Source organism: Mus pahari, chromosome 5 (assembly GCF_900095145.1).
Source record: "Mus pahari chromosome 5, PAHARI_EIJ_v1.1, whole genome shotgun sequence".
Taxonomy (NCBI): Eukaryota; Metazoa; Chordata; class Mammalia; order Rodentia; family Muridae; genus Mus; species Mus pahari.
Genome location: NC_034594.1, coordinates 153,577,912 through 153,597,720, shown reverse-complemented (window position 1 = coordinate 153,597,720; position 19,809 = coordinate 153,577,912). Strand labels below are relative to the sequence as shown.

The window sequence follows — 19,809 nt, the reverse complement described above, 5'->3', positions numbered from 1 at the left end:
GAAGCCCATGTGTGGAGCCTCCCCAGAAACCGCAGCGGCATCAGTCACTGCTTGTGTCTGCCCTAAGTCTAGCTGTCCTTCAGCCAGTCCAGCCTGACATCAGGAAGCAGGCATCCCAGAATCAGCTTGTGAGGCAGGGAAACACAATCGCTCCAGAATATGCCTTCTGAAACGGGTAATCTGCTGAACATGGTAACTGTGGACTTCCGCAAACCTCGCTGGAAGGTGGAGAACTGGGGAGTCCCCATGCCGCCCATCAGCGTTAGCCTCTGGGGGATGTGTGTCTGTGGCATCCTTCCTTCCCTGTGTTTGGTGTGATGTCCCTTATTTTGGTGGAAGCTGCCCTGCCTTGCATCCATACTGTCTTACCTGACTGATGTAGTTTAATCTGCAGGAGAACCCTGGATATGACAAGAACTTCCTCTGGGACATAGTACAGGAAGCAGAGGCCCAAGGAGAGTCTGAATGCCATTCTGAACATCACGGGATGAGTGAGGCACAGCCAGCACATGCCTAGATGGGAGGCTCAGCCAGCCCGTACTCCACCCAGCATGCTGTGCCCACTCCGTGACTTGAAAGGGTAAAAGAAAGTGTTGAGTTAGTGAAGACGGAAGAAATTACATATCTTGACTGGATGCCCAGGATTCTCTGGCACCAAGCTTTAGCTCTGAAAAACAGCACCGAGAAAGAAAATGAGGTCCTTTGTCACCACAGAGATTACGATCAGGAGCAAGGAGATAATTAACAAATAGATAAGAAGATATCAGAAAATGGTAGGGTAAGTGACGACGATGAAACAGTTGGTATGAGAAATCAGAGTGGGGTGGGTGGTCAAGGGGGGAGGGTCTCCCTGAGGAAGCATCACTATGCCAAGAGTGATCTAAGCAACCAGGAAGCCAGGCATGGGAAAAGCTGGTGATCCAGTTTTATTTCTCTCTCTCTCTCTGTGTGTGTGTGTGTGTGTGTGTGTGTGTGTGTGCGTGTGTGCGTGTGTGTGTGTGTGTGTGTGTGTGTGTGTGTGTGTGTGTAATCCAACAAAAGGCAACATAAACAAGGAAAGAGTTTATGTGGCTCACAATCCCAGCTTACAATTCATTGTTGTAAGAAATTGAAGGCAGCAACTTAAAGCCTCACGTCCTCAGTCAAGAGCAGAGAGAGAACAAACACATGGATCCCTGTGGATTCACGCATTGTTTGTGGCTTATGTAGCTTTCTCCTCTCTTAATGTGGTTCTGGATCTCCTGACTAGGGAATGGTGCCACCTATAATGGGCAGGGTCTTCCCGCATCAATTAACAATTAAGACATTACATGATCACAGGCCAACCTGATCCAGATTATTCTTCCTAAGACTCTAGATTGTGGCCTGAAGGGATGACTCAACCATTAAGATCTCATGTTGCTCTTCCAGAGATCCCAGATTTGATTCTCAGCACACATGTGGTAGCACAAGTGTCTGTAACTCCATATCCAGGGTATCTAATGCCCTCTTCTGGCCCCCACAGGCACCAGCACACATGTGGTACACAGACATATATGTAGGCAAAACATCCATAGACATAAAATAAAATAAAAATAAATCTTAAAAAAACAGGTAAACTTTTAAAGATGCCAGGTTGGGTCAAGTTGACAATGAAGACTGACCCGCACAGTTGAAGAAGAAAATTCCAGAAAAGTAGGCTCTGCTATAAGGAGGGTAAGGCTTGGCAGATGGGAGTCAAAGAAGGCCCAGCAGGGAACAAGACAGGCTGAGGTAAGACAAGTCAAAAACAAAACCTGGTGCAGAGACGCCGCCTCACTGAAGACTTCACATGGACCAGTGTGGGATGTGTCTCACAAGTTTCTTTCAGAGCTGGCTGCATTCTGACAAAGGTTGGACAAGTAGAGCTCCACCAGGGTTGCGGGGGGGAGGGGGTGTTGAAGACACATGAACAAGCATGAAGTTGTGCAGCGGTGGATGCTGGGTAGTATAGAGGCAACACGGAAAATATACCATGAGTCCAGCAAGTCAGACTCAAGAAACCAGAGCACAAGCTTGGGTTAACCACCTTGGAGGGCAGGTGGGCACTGGCAGGCAACGTCCAAAGAGTTCTGACACATGAGCTCAGATCTTATGTCTCTAGAAACTCAGCCTGGACCAGTGGCTCTCAACCTTCCTAATGCTGAGACCCTTTAATACAGTTCCTCATGTTGTGACGACCCCCAGCCATAAAAATTGTTTTCGTTGCTACTTCATGATTTTAATTTTGCTGCTATTATGAATCACAATGTAAATATCTGTGTTTCCAATGGCCTCAGATGACCCTGTAAAGGGTCACTGAACTCCCAAAGGGATTGTTGTGCAACCCACAGGTCGAGAACCAATGGCCTGGAGGAATTGAGTTCTATGTTCAGAGTCCTGGTGCATTAGGATCATCAAGGACACACACTTGGATTCTTCTTGTTATGGACTAAATACTGACCCCCAAGCTTTGGGGTCCTGTTAGAGCCAGGAGTTCCAACATTTGGAAGGCTGGCGGGCTACGGGAGCCTTTTGATTGGCTGGGATACAGAGAGTCTAAGAGTGCAGCTTGAGTACTACCCACACCTCTTCCCTTGCTGATTCTAAGCTGCTCTGCTCCTGTAAGGTGTCTCATGCACCCCCGAAGGATGGAGCACGGCTCCAGACTCAGACAGTTGCTCTGGGGCTCTATGAAGTACCAAGCATTTATCCCAGTCCTTGCTCAGCCATCGAGGACCATGAAGCATATCAAAAAGTAGCTATCGCTCATAACGTTATCACTGGGCAATCGGTGCTTTGGAATGCTCAGGACCACCCAACGAAGGGGCAGATCTGGAGTCCAGGAGTCACCCTCTCCTTTAGTTGTCTTTGGCCTTTGCTAATGGGATTCACTTTCCCTTATGAGATGGAATAGGGAACACTTCATAGTAAACCCATCAATACCAACATGGGCTATGACCCAGCAGGCTTGGCATCAGCCCTCTGTCATCTAAGGATTCCCAATGTGCCCAGGAGCTAATGAGACCAAGGAAAGCACTTTAAAGCCAACACAGAGATCTCAGTCATGTTCTAACTCCACCAGTCTCATCTAGTGGGGCCCTTTGGAGAAGCAAAATCTGCAGGTGCATCTCCCCGACAGCACACACAGGACAGCTTATTAATGTCACAGGGCAGTGGCCGCTCTTTTTTCTTGGGGGGGGGTGTTTTTTTTCGAGACAGGGTTTCTCTGTATGGCCCTGGCTGTCCTGGAACTCACTTTGTAGACCAGGCTGGCCTCAAACTCAGAAATCCGCCTGCCTCTGCCTCCCGAATGCTGGGATTAAAAGTGTGGGCCACCATACCCAGCTGGCAGTGGCCACTCTTATCGTGAGCAGGGATCCCTGTGCTATGGCCTGCCAACAACATGGGACCAGGCCAATTCCATAGTGGAGTCTAAAGAGGCAGAGTCACTTGGACTAGGCAGAGTGGGCCAATGATTAGGGATAAAATGGAACCCATCCTCTGTCTGTTGCTCCTGTATATCTGACCCCACCACCACCAATATCCCACATTCAGTCCCATGATCCTCTGATCTCTTTATAATACCATAATAGTATACATCTTAAATGTCCCCAAAGGCCGATCTATATGTTAAAGACTGTCACCAGCCTGTGGTGCTATGTGGTAGAAGCTTGAGGAGGTGTGGCTTAGTGGGAGGAAGTTATGTCATTAGGACATGGCCTTGAAGGGCATAGGGTGGGGTTTCAGCCCTTCATATTCCATTATCCCTTCCACCTCCTGCCCTATCTCTCTTCTTTCTCCCTTTCCCTCTAGGCAAGCAGCTGTGCTCCAGCACAGCCTCCCCACAACGACCTCATCGCAGGTCCCAAAACAGGGGAGGAACTGACCGCTAACTGAAACTTCCAAACTGTGAGTCAGAAGTTCCCCTCCTTTAAGCCAATCACACCAGGCACTTTAGCACAGCTAAAGAAGGCTGACTCAGCCACAATCATTGTGGTCCCTCATCTACCATTCTCTCAGACACCTCTCATACGCCCCTCATGTTACAAGCAGAGCTACCCTTAGTCCCTGCATCGTTCATCTTTGCAGGCACCTTAAGGCCCCACCTGCCCATCACTAGCTCGGTGACCTTGAAGGTTCCTTTTACCTCCCCAGGCTGTGAGGTTTTTGTTTATAAAATAGGAAGATTGATGCTCCTGCCTCAGTGGGCTGCAGGAAGTGTGGAGAGGAGGCCTAGCCCACAGCACAGAGTACAGAAATGAGAATTCTGCTAGATGTGAGCAGGGACTCCCACTGTGTCCACACTGAGGGGCAACTCCACGGGGAGCTCGGGCTCTGTGTGAGTCACGGGGACCCTGCTGGGATTCAGTCTCTGCCTCACTGATTTGTGTGACTACAGGCAAGTTTTATTAACCTTTCCAAACCTCGGTTACCTCAAAAAAAAAAAAAAAAAAAAAAACCAAAAAAACAATAATACCTCCATTACCTCAAATATAAAGAAAGGACAATAATAGTTCCACTGCAAAGAGCAAAAGAAATGATGGTGGCTAGAGAGATGGCCGGGTCAGAAGCATGCTTGCCATTCTGAAGTGCTTGCTATGTGAGCATGAGGACCCACTTAAAATGTGTCCATGTGCACCCATGCCCACTCACACATGCACACAAATACACACAGGAAAACACACACAGAGGGGGGAGGGGGAGGGAGGGAGAAGGAGGAGAGGAAGGAAAAAGGAAGAGGGAAGGAAGGAAGAGGAAGAAAAAGGAGGAGAAGAAAGAACATATATAAAAAGCAAAGAGACAAAGAGTCCCAGGACCAGTGCTCAGTAGATAATGATGCCACTTTCTTAACTCGTTGCTGTCCCTGAGATATTTTTCCCATATTTCTGACTGTGAGTCTTCATCCCTGGTCTAAGGCAGAGTCATCAGCTCTGTCATCTGTGTCCAGTGACAGCTGTCACTGTGGAGAAGACACAGGTAACAATCCAGAAGAAAGCAGGTAGGTGAGAGAGACTGCAGGGTTCATTCACCCTGTCACAGCCAGGGACTAGGATCAGCAGACAAACCAGCAAGGGAGACCTCGGCTGCCCTGTCCCTGGACCAACATGGAGAACATAAACTGAACACAGAACACGCTGGCATCTTCAACCGCTGTCCGGGCCAGACTCTGCAGATGCAGCTAGTTCTGGGGGTTGCGTGCTGTGCCTCTGGTAGCTGTTCAGTCACCAGCAGACAAAGATAGCTCAGAGCCCTGCACGTCCAGGAGAGATGCCAAGAGAGCAGGACTCTGGCCCGTGTCCAGCCTGGCTGATTCGCGACGCTTTGCAGAGCCGTGCTGCCTCCAGCCAGCAGCCAGCAGGTCAGGGAAAGCCCAAAGAAATGTATATAATGAGGATGGCTGTGTACGCTGGCTCGTTAACAGAGATGACCCTGCCACTGAGCAGCCGGAACAGGAGGACAGCGCAGCAGCCTGTAGGACCCTGAGCCTCTCTGCCATGCAGCCAGGCTAAAGGGCCCATCTCTATCCAACCCCAGCACTACAGACAGAGGAAACACTTTGAGTAACAACCCCCAGCCCTGATGACCCTCTGTCTAATCAGGCTCATGCCAGTTCTGCTACCTTGAGCTCTCTCCTCTCCTGGCTCTGCTCTTTGGTAAACAGGTCCCTCTCCAACACTCAGGCCTGCAGCGCCTGCCATTCCTGAAGAACCAGCCTTGTTTACTTCTGGAGTGCTTGCTGAGCAGTGGCCATGCCCCAGGGCCAGTGCTAGAAGCGAGGTGGATAGGACCAACCTATAAGACCTGGTCATTCTGCAGTGACCTGGAGCTACAGTGACCCGGAGCCACAGTGACCCCTGCGGGTGGGAGCCCACTGCTCCAGGCTTCAATCCATCAACAATAACTGACAGGAAGGCACGAAGGAGAGAGGCGGTGCCCATGGGGGCCAGGATTGCCATTTGGTGATAGATTACTTTGGGCTGGTCTGAGACCCTTGGTGACATGATCATTACTACCCTCCCCTGTTCACAGCACTGCTTTCGTCCATTATCATCATTGATCTAAGCAAAGCTCTCTCTTGCTGCCTTTGCTCCTTTGTGGACCCATTCATTGCTTTTTATGCTACCCGCTCTTCCTGACAACCCAGCCAATCGGTGACGAGCTCAGGATTCTCTCTCTCTGCTCAGGCTGTTCTTGCACACTGTTCTTGCACACTGCTGACTGTTCCTGGCTTGTTCCTCGTCCTTTCTTATGTGTACTGAGCAGCAGAGCTGTAGAGCACCACAGGAGTGAGTGCTACACTGTCTGTCCATGCCCCCAGCAAGAACAATACTCAACATTCATCACTTCCATTAAAGGAACTCCACCTGAGGGATGTTCCAGCAATCTCTTTGGGACTTACGCCCGGGGATGGAGGTGTTGGTCTCTAAATCCAAGGGGAACTCCTTAGCTGCCACACAGGGTATCCAGCTGCCTTCTCCATAGTGCTGAGGACCCCATGCCCAAGGCTCCATCCATCACCACAGTCCCCCAGGCCTGGAGAGACCCATCTGCTGCTTCTGTCTGCAACACTCCAGGGAAGCAGCTAGCCCTTAGGCTCTTCTCTATAAATTTCCTAAACAGGCCTCAGGAACCCAGCCAACAGGGAGGCTACGGTTGCATGAACTCTCCCTGGAGGGGTGTAGGCAAACACCTACTCACCCCAGGTGGGACAACAAGAGACCAAGCACCATTCCATCCAGCTCCAATGCGGTAAACCAATAAGTTTATTGGAATTATTTACAGAACACAGGTGAGGGGTCACTTAAGGAGTGTGGGTGAACCCAACGCAGCTTTAGCCATGGAAAGTCTCACCCCACCATGATGTAAGCCACTCTGCTCCATCACATCCTCCTGGTCACAATGGACCAGACCCTCTAAAGTTGTGAATAGCGAAATCCTTCCTCCTCTAGGTATTTGTTACAAGAGAAAGGCAAAAGGATGACAACAGCTTCCTCACTCTTCCCTAAATAGTCTGTCACTACACAATCCCCAGGTACTCCTCTGTGTGGTACTATTTCCAACTGGGTAAGAGACTAAAACCTGGGCTCAAGTTACCTTCCCCAAATAGAGATGGTTGGTGGATCTCGCTTGGCCTAGAAAACTTCCAAATAAATGCATTTGGTTGCAATGCGGTCATTTGGCAGAGGCATTAACAACAAATAAATCTCAGCAATGCACCTGCAGAATGTCTGGGTTTGAGCAACACTGCTTCCTAATGAATTCTACAGAATGAATTATCTGCTGAATGTTCCCACTATAGGAAGTGGCCTACTGTGCCATATAGAGTTACTGAACTTAACCAATTAAATTTTGCAGGATGTTGGCTGATTCTTGTCTCAGGACCAGGTTTCACACAGCGTCTAAAAATAAGTGTCTCCTGAGGCCCCTCTTGATTTAAGATAGGAAGGAAGGAGCCCTGTATGGTCAGCATATAGAAGACCCTGCTTATTCAAATTAGACAAAACAAAAATAAACTCTCTAATGAAGAAGTGTAAGCAAGCATCATCCAAAAGACACTTGGAATCTGTAAGCTTGGATTTCAAAGGCAACGCCATTGATTGCCTCCCTTTGTTCAAGCAGCACAGCCTACCTACTCGGACACCAGGCTGACTCCAGGAGGAACATCAGAGAGCAACAGTGAGTAAGCCAGGCTGGGTCCTAAGCATCCATCGCTGAGAATTCCCGCAGCTTATTGGATTCATAGAGCAAAAATTCACAAGACTAGGAGGACACTGCTTCCTTAATAGGTCTGTTTATGGAAGAATATGTAAAGATGATCCATAAATATAGAGAATGGACTGGGGAGATGTCTCAGGCAGAGAAGTACATGATACACAGGCATGGGAACTGAGTTTGAGTCCCAGGAACTTACATAAAAGCCAGATGTGGTGGCAAATGCTTGTTAACCCAATGCTGAGGAGGCAGATTCAGGAACTGCAGGGATTTGTGGGCCAGTCACCCTAGCCTAAGCAATGGAAGCCAGGTCCTTGGGAGAGACCTGGGCTCTAAAAGCTACATGGGCAGATCCTAAGGAATGACACCCAAGGTTGACAGAACTTCCACATAAACACACACTAAATATGTGTATACACATGTGCATGTTTAAGATTTCTTAGAGGAATACGGACATTTTAGGCAAGTCCAATTTCTGCCTCATTCCCACTGTCTTGGCCTTCTCAATATTCATGTAACAGGGCTGCTGGGACAATCCCACATCCACAGTGCCTTAGGCACATTAGAGAAGAGAATGCTGAACCTGCTGGGCCAACCTTCATGTGATATTCCAAGGCCCTTGATCTTGGTTGGCATCCACAGAAGACCCTGGGCATTAAGAGCAAGGTACTACACAGTGGAGGGCTTGTTTGCTTAAACTAGAGCCTACCTGCCAAGGCCAAGCTCCACTCAGTACCTGCCTACCTCTCCTGCACAGGCCTGACCAAGCTTCTCCTTGCCCCTCCTCCATCTTTCCTACATGAGCTGGCTGGTATCCATCACGTTACAAAGGGACTAAATACCTGGATCAGGACAACCATGCTTTCTCAGTAGCACTTCCCTCTGTTGTGTCTGCCTCACTCTCATCAGACCTGTTAGACTGGGTGCACAGAGCACCCAGGCAATGGCCAAGGATTTCCCATCAATGCCTCCCCCATGGTTGATCTGAGTCCAGCGCCAACATCTTCCATTCCTCCCAACCTCGTCTGTCAGAACAGCACCCAGAGAAGGGTCAGGCCAATTATCTGCTACCTCACAAAACCCAGAAGTCACAGGTCAGACTTGCAGGTCAATTCTTGCTTTGCCAAAATATTCAATAATGTATGATAACCTTGTTGATAGGCTAAGGAATGCAAATGAGCCAGTATTGAGACCTAGCACACAGGAAGAAAGAGATTATTATAGGAAATCCCTCTTGGGGAAGCAGAAAAGAGAACCCTCTCTGTGTTGGTGAAAGGGGTGTGTGTGTGTGTGTGTGTGTGTGTGTGTGTGTGTGTGTGATTGAACCAACAGAAAGCAATCTAATAGTGCTTGTTGTTAGTGGGAGAAGCATGACCTTCATGCAGTGACTCCCGGCTGAGCGTCTGCTCCATTGGAATAAGGGCGATGCTGGGTAAGGATGTTATGTCCAAGCACTTTCTGAGATAGAAAAACAGCAAGAACATCCATCAATCAGTGTATATAGGGTGTGTAAAACTCTGTGGAGCCTTAACTACCAGGGACCCTCTGAGTGAACCACACAGAGCCGGAGATCAATGCAAAAGCAAGAGGAATTTATTGTTCCAGCATGTTGGGGTTGTCCCACACCCAAAGGAGAGGCAGCAACCCCGAGCAGCCTATTTGGCAAGTTTTTATACAGTTTCCAGGGGAGGAGTAGAGCATCAGCAACTAGGCACAATATGATTGGCAGACCAGTGTGACTTTTAAACTGATTGGTCCTTAGGGAATGAGGTAGCAAGTGCTTCCTTTATTTGCAGGTGGCCAACAGTGCATCCCTGCTGTGGTCTTTCTGAGGAATATAAAGAGCCTTTCCCTTCCAGAGGGGAGAGGAGCCAACATGCTTCTTGGCCTCTCTCTTCTAGAAGGGGAGGGGTGGAATTTTCCAAAGGTCCTAAGCTGACCTCTTCAACTGAATAAGAAATAATGGTCCTAATTGTGGAATAGTATGCAGTTCCAAGTCAGATTTATTCAGTTAACTGAGCTATGATTCTGTGGGGAAAGCAGGGTGTGGAGACACAGCTACAAGGCATGTATGTTTGCATATTATGAACGAGCTTGAAAAGTATGTGACTGGTCACCCCTGCCCTGAGCATGGGAGAGGCAGGTGCCAGGACTGGAGCCATGGATAAGGAAGTAACAAAACCACAAAAGTACTTTAAAGTGGTGCTTGAAGGTAAGTGACATGGTATGATTTCTTCTAATTGCATTTACACATGCATGTGCATTCATAAGATGGATTGCTTGGCATGTGCACCCGGACACATACATGTGCATTTGTAAGACAGTTTGCAAAGGCATGGGCACCAGAACACTTCACAGAGGGCTGCTGGGCAGCTTCCCCTGCCAATCCTGTCCTGCCTGCAATTTTACAAAGCCAATTATTCACACAATCAAGAAAATATGCCCAAAGCTATTGTACTGTTTTTATATTCTTATTATTCCACTCATGTCTAAGCCTGTGGCCACCCCAAACTCACTACCCAACCACATTAGCCACGTCAGAAGCAGCTACCCATGGCCCTGGGTTGTTGTCCCCTCTGACCTGTTCTCTCTCTCTCTCTCTCTCTCTCTCTCTCTCTCTCTCTCTCTCTCTCTCTCTCTCCCACATTCTCCTTCCTTTCCTTCCCCTCTCCCTCTGCCACTGCCTCTGCCTCCACCTGTCCTTCTTCTCTTCTCCCTTCCTCCTTTTCCTCCCTCTCATCTCCTCCATCCCTCCCCTCTTCTTCCTCCCTCCACTCTCTCTCATTCCAGCCCATCTTCTACAGAGAAAGGAGCCTCCTTCTCTGCAGAGCCACACAGAGCCTTACAGCTTGTTCCAGAGAACACACTAAGCACTCAAGTGTGTGTGTGTGTGTGTGTGTGTGTGTGTGTGTATGTGTGTGCAATGTGTGGTGTGGTATGTGGTGTGTGGCTGTTGTTTGGTGTGTGTGGTATATATGTATGTGAGTTGTGTTTGTTGTGTATGTATTGTGGGAGTATGTGTATGTGTGGTGTTCTATGCATGATTTACATGTTGGTGTTGTGTGATGTATTGTGTATTTTGTGTATATAGGTATTGTGTATGTGCATTGTGTATATGTATCATGTGTGTTATAAGTGTATGATATAGTCTGTGTGGTATGTACATTATTATATGTACATGTTGTATATGGTACATAGTACATGTTATATGTGTTGCATTTATGTATCTTTTTGTTTTGTTTTGTTTTTTGAGACAGTTTCTCTGTGTATCTCTGGCTATCCTAGAACTCACTCTGTAGACCAGGCTGGCCTCGAACTCAGAGATCCGTGTACCTTTGCCTCCCAAGAGCTGGGATTAGAGGCATACACCACTACTGCCCGGCGCATTTATGTGTCTTGTGTGCATTATATGTATGTCGTGCTATGTTTTGTGTTTGCTGTGTGTTGTGCATGTGTGTTGTACATATATGTTTTTTGGTCTGTGTATATTTTGACTTATGTGTATATGTGTGTTATGGGTATATTTTGTGTTGCTTTGTGTGTGTTGTATGTGGTACATATGTATGTGTGTTATATGTGTTTGTTGTATGCTGTATATATGTGTGCTTTGTGTATTTGTGTTATGGCATAGGTTTGTTGTGTGTTGTATATGGTATGTGTATGTATTATGTATGTTTGTTGTATGTTATGTATATATTAGCTATTATATATACATTTGCTGTGTGTGCTGTGTATGTGGTGCATGTGTATGTATATGTATTTGTTGTATGTTTTATATGTATGTATGGTATGTTGTGTTGTGTTGTGTGTATTTTGTTTGTGTACATGCAGTGAACATGTAGGCTCCTTATTGGCTCCTTTCCATTATCCAAGGGTTCCAACCTGACCTTGTACCTTGAAGTGTCAGAACTGTATCAACGGTAGGCCCCACAGGAGACCCCAGAGTCATCACCATCACCTGCTCTGGAGCTGGGCACTGAGGAAGCAACTTTAAAGTCTGCATTTCAGGAGCTTTGGAAAGCTCCATGTGTAGGCAAGAGTTCAGTCTTCTAGACCTGTTTAGGCTGGAGCAGCCCTCCCTCCTTCTAATGCCTTCCCACCTCTGCCTGCTTGGCCAACACAACAGCCCAGGACCCAGAAGCCCAAACAGGACCATGCACAGGCCATAGGCAAATGCTGCCTTTGGAGGGAACAGAGCGAGGATATTTGGTCTTGGTGCTCATTTCCATATTCTTTTACATAAATTTACATGTTGGCCTCCAGGGGAACAGAATTTAAGAATTTAAAATCAAATTAGTTTGTGCAAAGTCCTGATGCTATGCACCCAGTCAGCCTCCTGCTGGTCTGAGCATCAGAAGATTCTGTGTCCTTTATGATCTGGACCCTCAGCTGGATTGTGGAACCTAAGGGTGTGTCTACATGGATGGCTTCACATCTAGCAAGCCACACAGGCTCTGAACTAATAAACCGATAGATCCCATGGTCGACTCCTTACATGATGGCATTAATGGTGCACTGTGAAAGGTTATGGTTTGGCCCAGATGGAGGAATGGAGGAAGTGGGTTACTGGGGAAGTGACCAGAGGCCTTGTACCTCACCCTGAGCTCTACATGCCTTCTCTCCTTCTCTTTCTCTCTCTCCTCCTCCTCCTCCCTCTCTCCCTCCCTCCCTCTCTCTCTCTACCTCCCTCTCCCCCTCTCCCTCATTCCCCCCTCTCTCTCTTACTCTCCCTCTCTCTCCTCTCCCCTCTCCCCCCTCTTTCTCCCTCCCTTCCCCTCTCTCCCTCCCCCTTCTTTCTCCCCCTCCCCCTCCCATTCCCTCTTCCTCTCCCTCTCCCCCTCCCTCTCTGCTTCCCACCTGCTAACAAGTGGAGAAGCTCCTCCACCACAAATTTCTGCCCCATGATCCTCTACCATACACAAGGGGCTAAGCAACCATGGGCTGAACACTGAAAATGGGTAAAGTCATTCAAGTTGTTCTCAGGCACTTAGGTCTTAGTGATACAAAAACAACCAGTACACTCAACACTCTGCACAGTACCAGCGTCCCCAGTCACACAGTGAGACTCTACCTAGTTACCTGGCCACTGGAAGCTGTTCCTCAGCCTGGGAGGTGAGCAGGTGTGGACAGTGTGGCCATGTGCCTGGGGGGGGGGGCTCGTCACGTGTAAGACCCTCGGTTTGCATACACAATGCTGCTTTGGCTACTGAGCCTGGCACACACTCTGTGCCCAAACAAGATCTCTGTCATAAGATTCTGCCAGACAGGGAGAGCAAAACCACACTGGGTTCACTTGTGTCCTGCTACCTCAGACAGCCAAGGTTCTTTTGTTATTTTGTTTCCTTTTGCGGATTGCCACTTTGTTTCATTTCGAGGGGTTTCCCTCTGTTATTGTACTCAGTTGTTATTTTGTTTCCTTTTGAGGGTTTTTCCTGGGCTGTTGTACCCATTTCACTTACCTTACTCTGCAATAAGTTTCCTAAGGGCATTATCTACATGAATAGAATGTACTACAGGCAAATTTCTGAGGTCCTTTAGGCACAATCACATGAGTTGCCAGCCCACTGGGCTCTTGAAACTTGGAAGAATTCTTTTGAACTTAGATTTGCAATAGGATGAGCATGAAAGTGAAGAGCTGGCTGGAGCCAAAGGCGAAAGGGCAGTCTACAAACCCTGCTGGGACAGTCACCATAAAAACTGTGCTGGGCTAGAGAATTGCATCTTCAACCCACAGAGGAGGGCCCCACTATGGGGGGGATTTCTGTGGGTGGTTCCCCCTCCCAAATGTCTAAATGAAGACAGGTAGACCTCCAGCAACATTTCAGGGCTTCACACCTCAGAGGTCAGAGTCAATTAACCACTGGATTCATCACATACCCAGTGAACTACACTGGGCACTTAAACTGAGACAATCTTTGTGCTAGAAAATCAGTATACACTGTAGTATTTGTTTCCTACTGCTGCTGTAATCAATCACTGTGAATTTAGTGGCTGAAAGCAATACAGACTGATCCTACAATTCTGAATGCCAGAAGTCCAAAATGGGTATGTTCTTTTGAGGGACTTCAGAAGAAAGCCTGTTTCCTTGTCCTTTGGAGATCTTAGGGGCTGCCTGCTCCCCTTGACTTGTGGTCCTCAACAAACAACCTTGTTGCTGTAACCTCTGCTTCAGGTATTGTTTCACCTCAGCCACTCCCGGGTTCTCCTTCCACCACTGCAGACTCCTGCGATTATAGTAGCTCCATCCAGGAGTCCAGGATTGTTTCTCAACTTAACCTCTAGTCACTCACACCTTTCAAGTCTGTCTTATCATTTGTGTATGGTAAGACACTCTCCAGTTGCAGAATTAGGAGGTGGATACATTGGGATGAGGCACTATTAGCCTTTTACAGATGGTAAGCCTCACAAATATGGAACCACTAGTTGTGGACTGGCTGCAGATGCCAGGGAATCGGGAAGAAAAGAAGCACTAGCTGTGAGCGGCAGCAGTCATTCACACTAACTGTGAGGGACAGCAGTCATTCACACTAACTGTGAGCGGCAGCAGTCATTCACAATCCAGGGTAGATCAAGACTTCTGCCCCTCTCCTCTCTCTCTCTGCATGTAGAGTTCACTGTAATTTGTGCTTGTGGGACTTGAAACCCTTCTTTCCTCCCCAACCATGAAGGACAGTTCCTGACTGCCCTGCAGAGCCTGGAGAGCCTTGCTTACTTACTGACAGTACCACTGCACACTAGAATATAAATATGCCCTTGCAAGGGTCCCTCCATCTAGAGTCTTCCAAGGCTATGACCAGTAATTGCACTGCACATTTCTAACCTCAACACCATCTCAGCATGCAAGCTTCTCTCTGAGCCCTGCTGGTGCTCTGGATGCCTAACTGGTATCTGTGTGTTGGAGACCCTGGCACCAAGCAGCCCTGTGATAAGAAGGATTGACAAGAGGTGCTCCCTTGGCCCCATGCTCCTCCCTTTGGTGAACTCGTCCCTTCCCATGGGCTCATGGTTAACTCTAGCGGATGAGTTCCAGTGAGCCCCACTCGCTCCCTTCTGACTCAATGCAGATTCGTGGCCTCCTCCCCCATCCCAGCAGAGACTCAAACTCAAACACCCAGAGCAGAACACACACATCAACAGACCTCTACAACCCTGCCCCCTCCTGCCAGTACCCAAAGCCCCATTAGCTGTAACCTCTGTCTCACCTCCATGCTGCTGACCTGTGAAGCCACATGGTCCACCCAGCCTTGAGTTTGCAGTTTATTACACAAGCATGGGGCCACCAGCAGCCATTCTGACATACCGGGGACATGTCGTCCTCCCCCTAGCATCTCAGTTGCTCCCAATCTGCCCCTCCTTTCTGCACAACAGACCCTGCCACCTCATTCCCCAGAGACTAATCAATTTAAAAGTTACACTCTTCTGCCAGTTGCATTGTGCCTAATGGCTGCTGCTCTGAAAACCTGTATAAAGACTGACCAAACAGACTGGGGTGGGGTGGGGGTGGGGGTCGCCATCTCTCCTTTGGGTGTAGGACAGCCCCAACACGTTGGGACAATAAAATCCTCTTGTGGATGGCCTAGTCTGCCATCAATGGGAGGAGAGACCCTTGGTCTTGGGAAGATCATATGCCCCAGTACAGGGGAATGCCAGGGCCAGGATGTGAGAGTGTGTAGGTTGGGGAACAGGGCAGGAGGGAGAGCATAGGGGACTTTCGGGATAGCATTTGAAATGTAAATGAAGAAAATACCTAATAAAAAAATAAAGAAAAATAAAATAAATAAAATTAAATCCTCTTGTTTTTACATCGATTCCTGGCTTTATGTGGTTCACTCAGGGGTCTTCCCTCCCTGCCCCCCTTAAGCTAAGGCTCATCAGAGTCTTACAGGTTCTTGTTGTATTCTCTGGTCTTGGGCAAGAATTTCCTGCCACTGTCTTGGACACAAAAACCCTGGTCCCTACCAGCAACTGCTTTCTTAGTGTTCACCTGCTCCTAAGTCGCCACCCAGATCCAAGCAGGAGGCTAGTCAGGTACTCGGCACATCTTCACACTTCCCAAAGCTCATACTCCACAGACAAGGCTAAACGTCCTGATGGGCTGGGCTAACCATGTTTCTCCTCACTTCCGTGTGTTAAAATGTGCACATGAATGTGACATCTGTAATGTCCCCAATCACACATGTCCTTGGGACCGGAGATGCAGCTCGGTAGTAGAGTGCCTGTCTCCCCATCCATAACAAATGTGAACCTGCACTGCTGGCCCTGCTATCTTATGTTCAAGTAGCATCTTATACCATAGGATTCCTGAAGAGTAGGCTTTTATCTGTCTTGATATGCCTGCAGTCCCCAACACAGTGGCTGACTAATGGGTGCCCAGTAAATATAAATGCAATTAAACACGACTTGTTTTCCCGAAAGGGCCGCCCACTGCAGGGTGATAGGTATCCTGCACATCGCCAAGGGCGAGAGATTATTTGATTTATGAATTAAACATGATCCATGCTTCCGTTCTTCTTTCTCCCTGTTGCTTCCTGCCCTTTGGCCATTCCAGTCCTGTTTCACTCCTTCGGGGAGAGAAGGCTAAAGAAAGAACTGTCTACAGCATAGACGCCTCCACTGGGGCAGGGAAACATGGTGTGGGAGTGGGGAGAGCGCCTGGATTTGGGACATGCTTGTCTTTAGATTTCTAGGCTATGACAGATGGAAGCATGCTCTAGCCATGGTGAGAGCCGTGCCTGCCACCACGCACGCCTTCTAGCCTGTGCCTGCTTCACACATTGTACTCCACTGGAGCTGGGATCCGGGTGAGTCTCAAGGCCCATCTGTTAGATACTAGGCCCTAGTCGACGGTGTGTCGGAAGGTGCTAGAACCTTTAGAAAGGGTCTAGAGGCCAGGCTGCAGCCTGTTCTAACTGACTGCAAATTACACAGAACAGCAGCTTAGGGGCCAAGCCTGGCTGGAGAGACTCTGGTCCACTCTATGCAGATGCTGAAGCTGATCCCCTCTACAGTTCGTTTATGGGAGGAACAGCCATCCTCTAGCCACGAGACACAGACCAATTCACAATTTATTTACATAGTAGAAGAATTACAGTAAATCAGGGACACATGAGCATACTTCAGCTATATTAGGACAGTTTGACTCATGAACTTATCAAACACACCAGACCAAGGAAAGATGCAATGCCCTCGCTTGAACCAGGTATAAGTAGGAACACCTCACACAGTTGCCAATCTGTCAGCAGACCTGGCCATTCTGCAACCCATACGTAAATTATCATCATGGGCAGGGTAATGAATGGCCTGAGAATACTTACTATTCTATTGGAGTAAGAGAACATGTGATCACCACTAGTCATGGCTACTGCGTGATAGTGGTAGTACTTTGTGAGTTAAAAAGAAACTAGTATGGCTTGTGAGCTTATTTCTATTCCATGAGGCATCTCCCCTCCCTTCCTCCCTCCCTCCCCCCCCCACCTCCTCTTCACAGCTCACTCACTACTGTGGGCTTAGTGGAAGGAAGTCAAGTCTTTGGAGACATAGGGATATTGAGGCCCCAGTCACTTCCTGTGTCCGTCTTTGCTTCCTGTTCCAGGAGGCACACAGGCCTCCTCTATCCCATGCTCCCACCCTAATGTTCTCTGCTATCTCATGCCCAAAGGCATGAAGACCAAGTGACATCAGACTAAAAGCTCTAAAACCATAACCTGAAACAAACCCTTCCCCCCGCACTGAGCTGAACGTCCTGGCTACTCTGTCACAGTGAAGGAGAGCCAGCTAGTGCACACCCTTAAGCTGCACCAGGACCTAAGTCTCATCAGCATCCGTGCACTGAGGAACACCAAGAACACACCACCCACATTATGGGAACTGTGTGGCCCTGGACGGAGCAGCAGGAAAGGTTCAGAAATGTTTGGCAATTCGGGCTTTGCATCTGTCACAGCAGTGACATGTGTCACAGCAGGCTCTGTAGCAGGACACAGTCCAGCACAGTACTGGACAAAAGAGCAAGGCTAGAGGAGGCAGAGCAGTACTCTGTCACTTCTTTCCTGATTGGCCTTCCAGATCGGGGCTATCTGTCACCTCTTTCCTGATTGGCCTTCTAGATCGGGGCTATCTACCTTGGGAGCCTGAGAACCCCTTACAACACCAAGAAATGACCAGATGCCAAGCAAGCCTCAAAGAAACAGCCCAAGAGAAAGCTGGGGGTGGGGGCAGGAGAAAGATGGAGGAAGAAAGAGAAACCAGTTTTCCTGGGTGGAGACCGCTCTCCCTCTTACGGTGTCTGTGTTTAAAACTTAAAAACAGGCCCTTCACTGAAAGAGAAAATGGATGCAGGTTTATACTGTCTGCTGCTCCACCCCGCTCCCCAACCTCATAGCCACCTGCCAAGATCTAACACTTGCATGGCCTCCATCAGCCACACAGACTACAGCCACTGTCCACACAGGGTGTGGTGGAAGCACAGACGCCGCCTTCCTCCCACCCACCCACACCCACCCCACCCAGATAGTCAGAGTCTACTGCTTAAGTCAGTTTTCAGACTCTTCCTTGTTTGGCCTCTTCAGTTCCGCTGGAGACCCATGAACTCCGAAGGTGTCCCTGTCATCGTGCAAAACTTCAGCCCTCTAGTGGCAATGGATAGGCATTACAGTGTGGTAGGGCGAACCGGCCAGATAAGGGCACATCACTTACAGCAGCCAGGAGAAACTCAGTAAGATGAAAGAGGGTGTCCTGGCATGCGCTTTCCCTGAGAACAGAAAGGCCCCTCACACACCATCTAGTGCTAACCCACTCTCTGACACTCTGTAGTCCATCTCCATAGCGACCACTGTAAGTGCTAAATCACTTAACGTCTCCTTCAACCCCGAGAAGCTAAACATGCATTGAATGAACCTGCTTCGTGAACCTTTCAGCCTCACTTAGCCTGGACCACGATCCAGACACCCCAGTAACTTCACCAGAGCAGCAGTAAGGACACTCCGGCCTTCACCATGCCAAGCTTTCACCCACGGAGGCACCCTCTATACCCTACCCACCAGGTCATGCCAGCCGAGCTAGCTGGCCTTCCGGGGGTGTGGTTCTAGTTCAGTTCTCTTAAGTATTGGCAACTTCCACAGTATTATCCTTCACTGAGGAGCTCTTGGGGAGCTCCAACTCTGAGGTCATCAGTTCAGAGTGGTCCACGTCTTCCTTCTGTCTCTCACATCAGATGGTGGGGCTTTCTGTTCCAAAATGGCAGACCAGTTATCACAATGTTGGTTGGTTGGTTGGTTTTTTATTTCTCCTGTCATAAGAGCTACTCTTATATCTGGAGTTCAGCCAAATAGATCCTGAAAAATGTCCTGTGGATTCTACCCCCACAGAGGGCAGGAAGTCTGGCAGAGTAAGGCGGGACCATGGTTGTGGCTGTGCTCTGGTTCACTGCCAGGCCTAGGGCCTGGTTCTGCCACTCCCTGTCTGTGCTTCCCTTTTCTCATCTGGAAGGTGGGCATAATGCTGGGATTGGCATTGATATATCAGGGTAAGATTCAGTGAATTGCCCCCGCTAGAACAGGGCTTGCCGGAGTCGGTGATCGGTTGATATGAGCCGTCACTGTGGGGGTGTCGGTCCTTCATACCTCCATAAGGAGCATCAGTGTGAGTGAGACGATATTAGATAGCAACTCTCTCCACGACAAGGCTGTGCCCACCCAGCCCTTCTAAGCCAGAGATCCCAGGCAGGACCGATAATCCCAATGTTGCAATTATTTCCTGGTCATTGCCGTAGGCACTGAAGTGAGCAAATGCATGGAGCCTTATGATACAGAGGGAGGACACTTCAGCTCTTGCCAGGTTCACAAAAATAACCCAAGTGTCTGTCGCTCATCCGTCATCATCCAGGATGAGAGGACAGAGAGAATGGAGGGAAGAGGGGAAGTCTCATTCTTGTTATATGTGATACACAGGGACTCAGATGTCACATCTTCATCTTTGACAAGTCAAGGAGCACACCCAGAAGCCAGTCTTCTTCTTCTTCTTCTTCTTCTTCTTCTTCTTCTTCTTCTTCTTCTTCTTCTTCTTCTTCTTCTTCTTCTTCTTCTTCTTCTTCTTCTTCTT

At 48.5% G+C, this 19,809-nt stretch overlaps 1 protein-coding gene across 1 annotated transcript in view; it reads right to left on the bottom strand.

Annotated features, from left to right (window-relative positions):
• The window catches only part of Cnih3 (cornichon family AMPA receptor auxiliary protein 3), a 119,628-nt gene that overhangs the window by 75,314 nt on the left and 24,505 nt on the right, over nt 1-19,809 (bottom strand). The gene's annotated exons all lie outside the window — the stretch shown is intronic.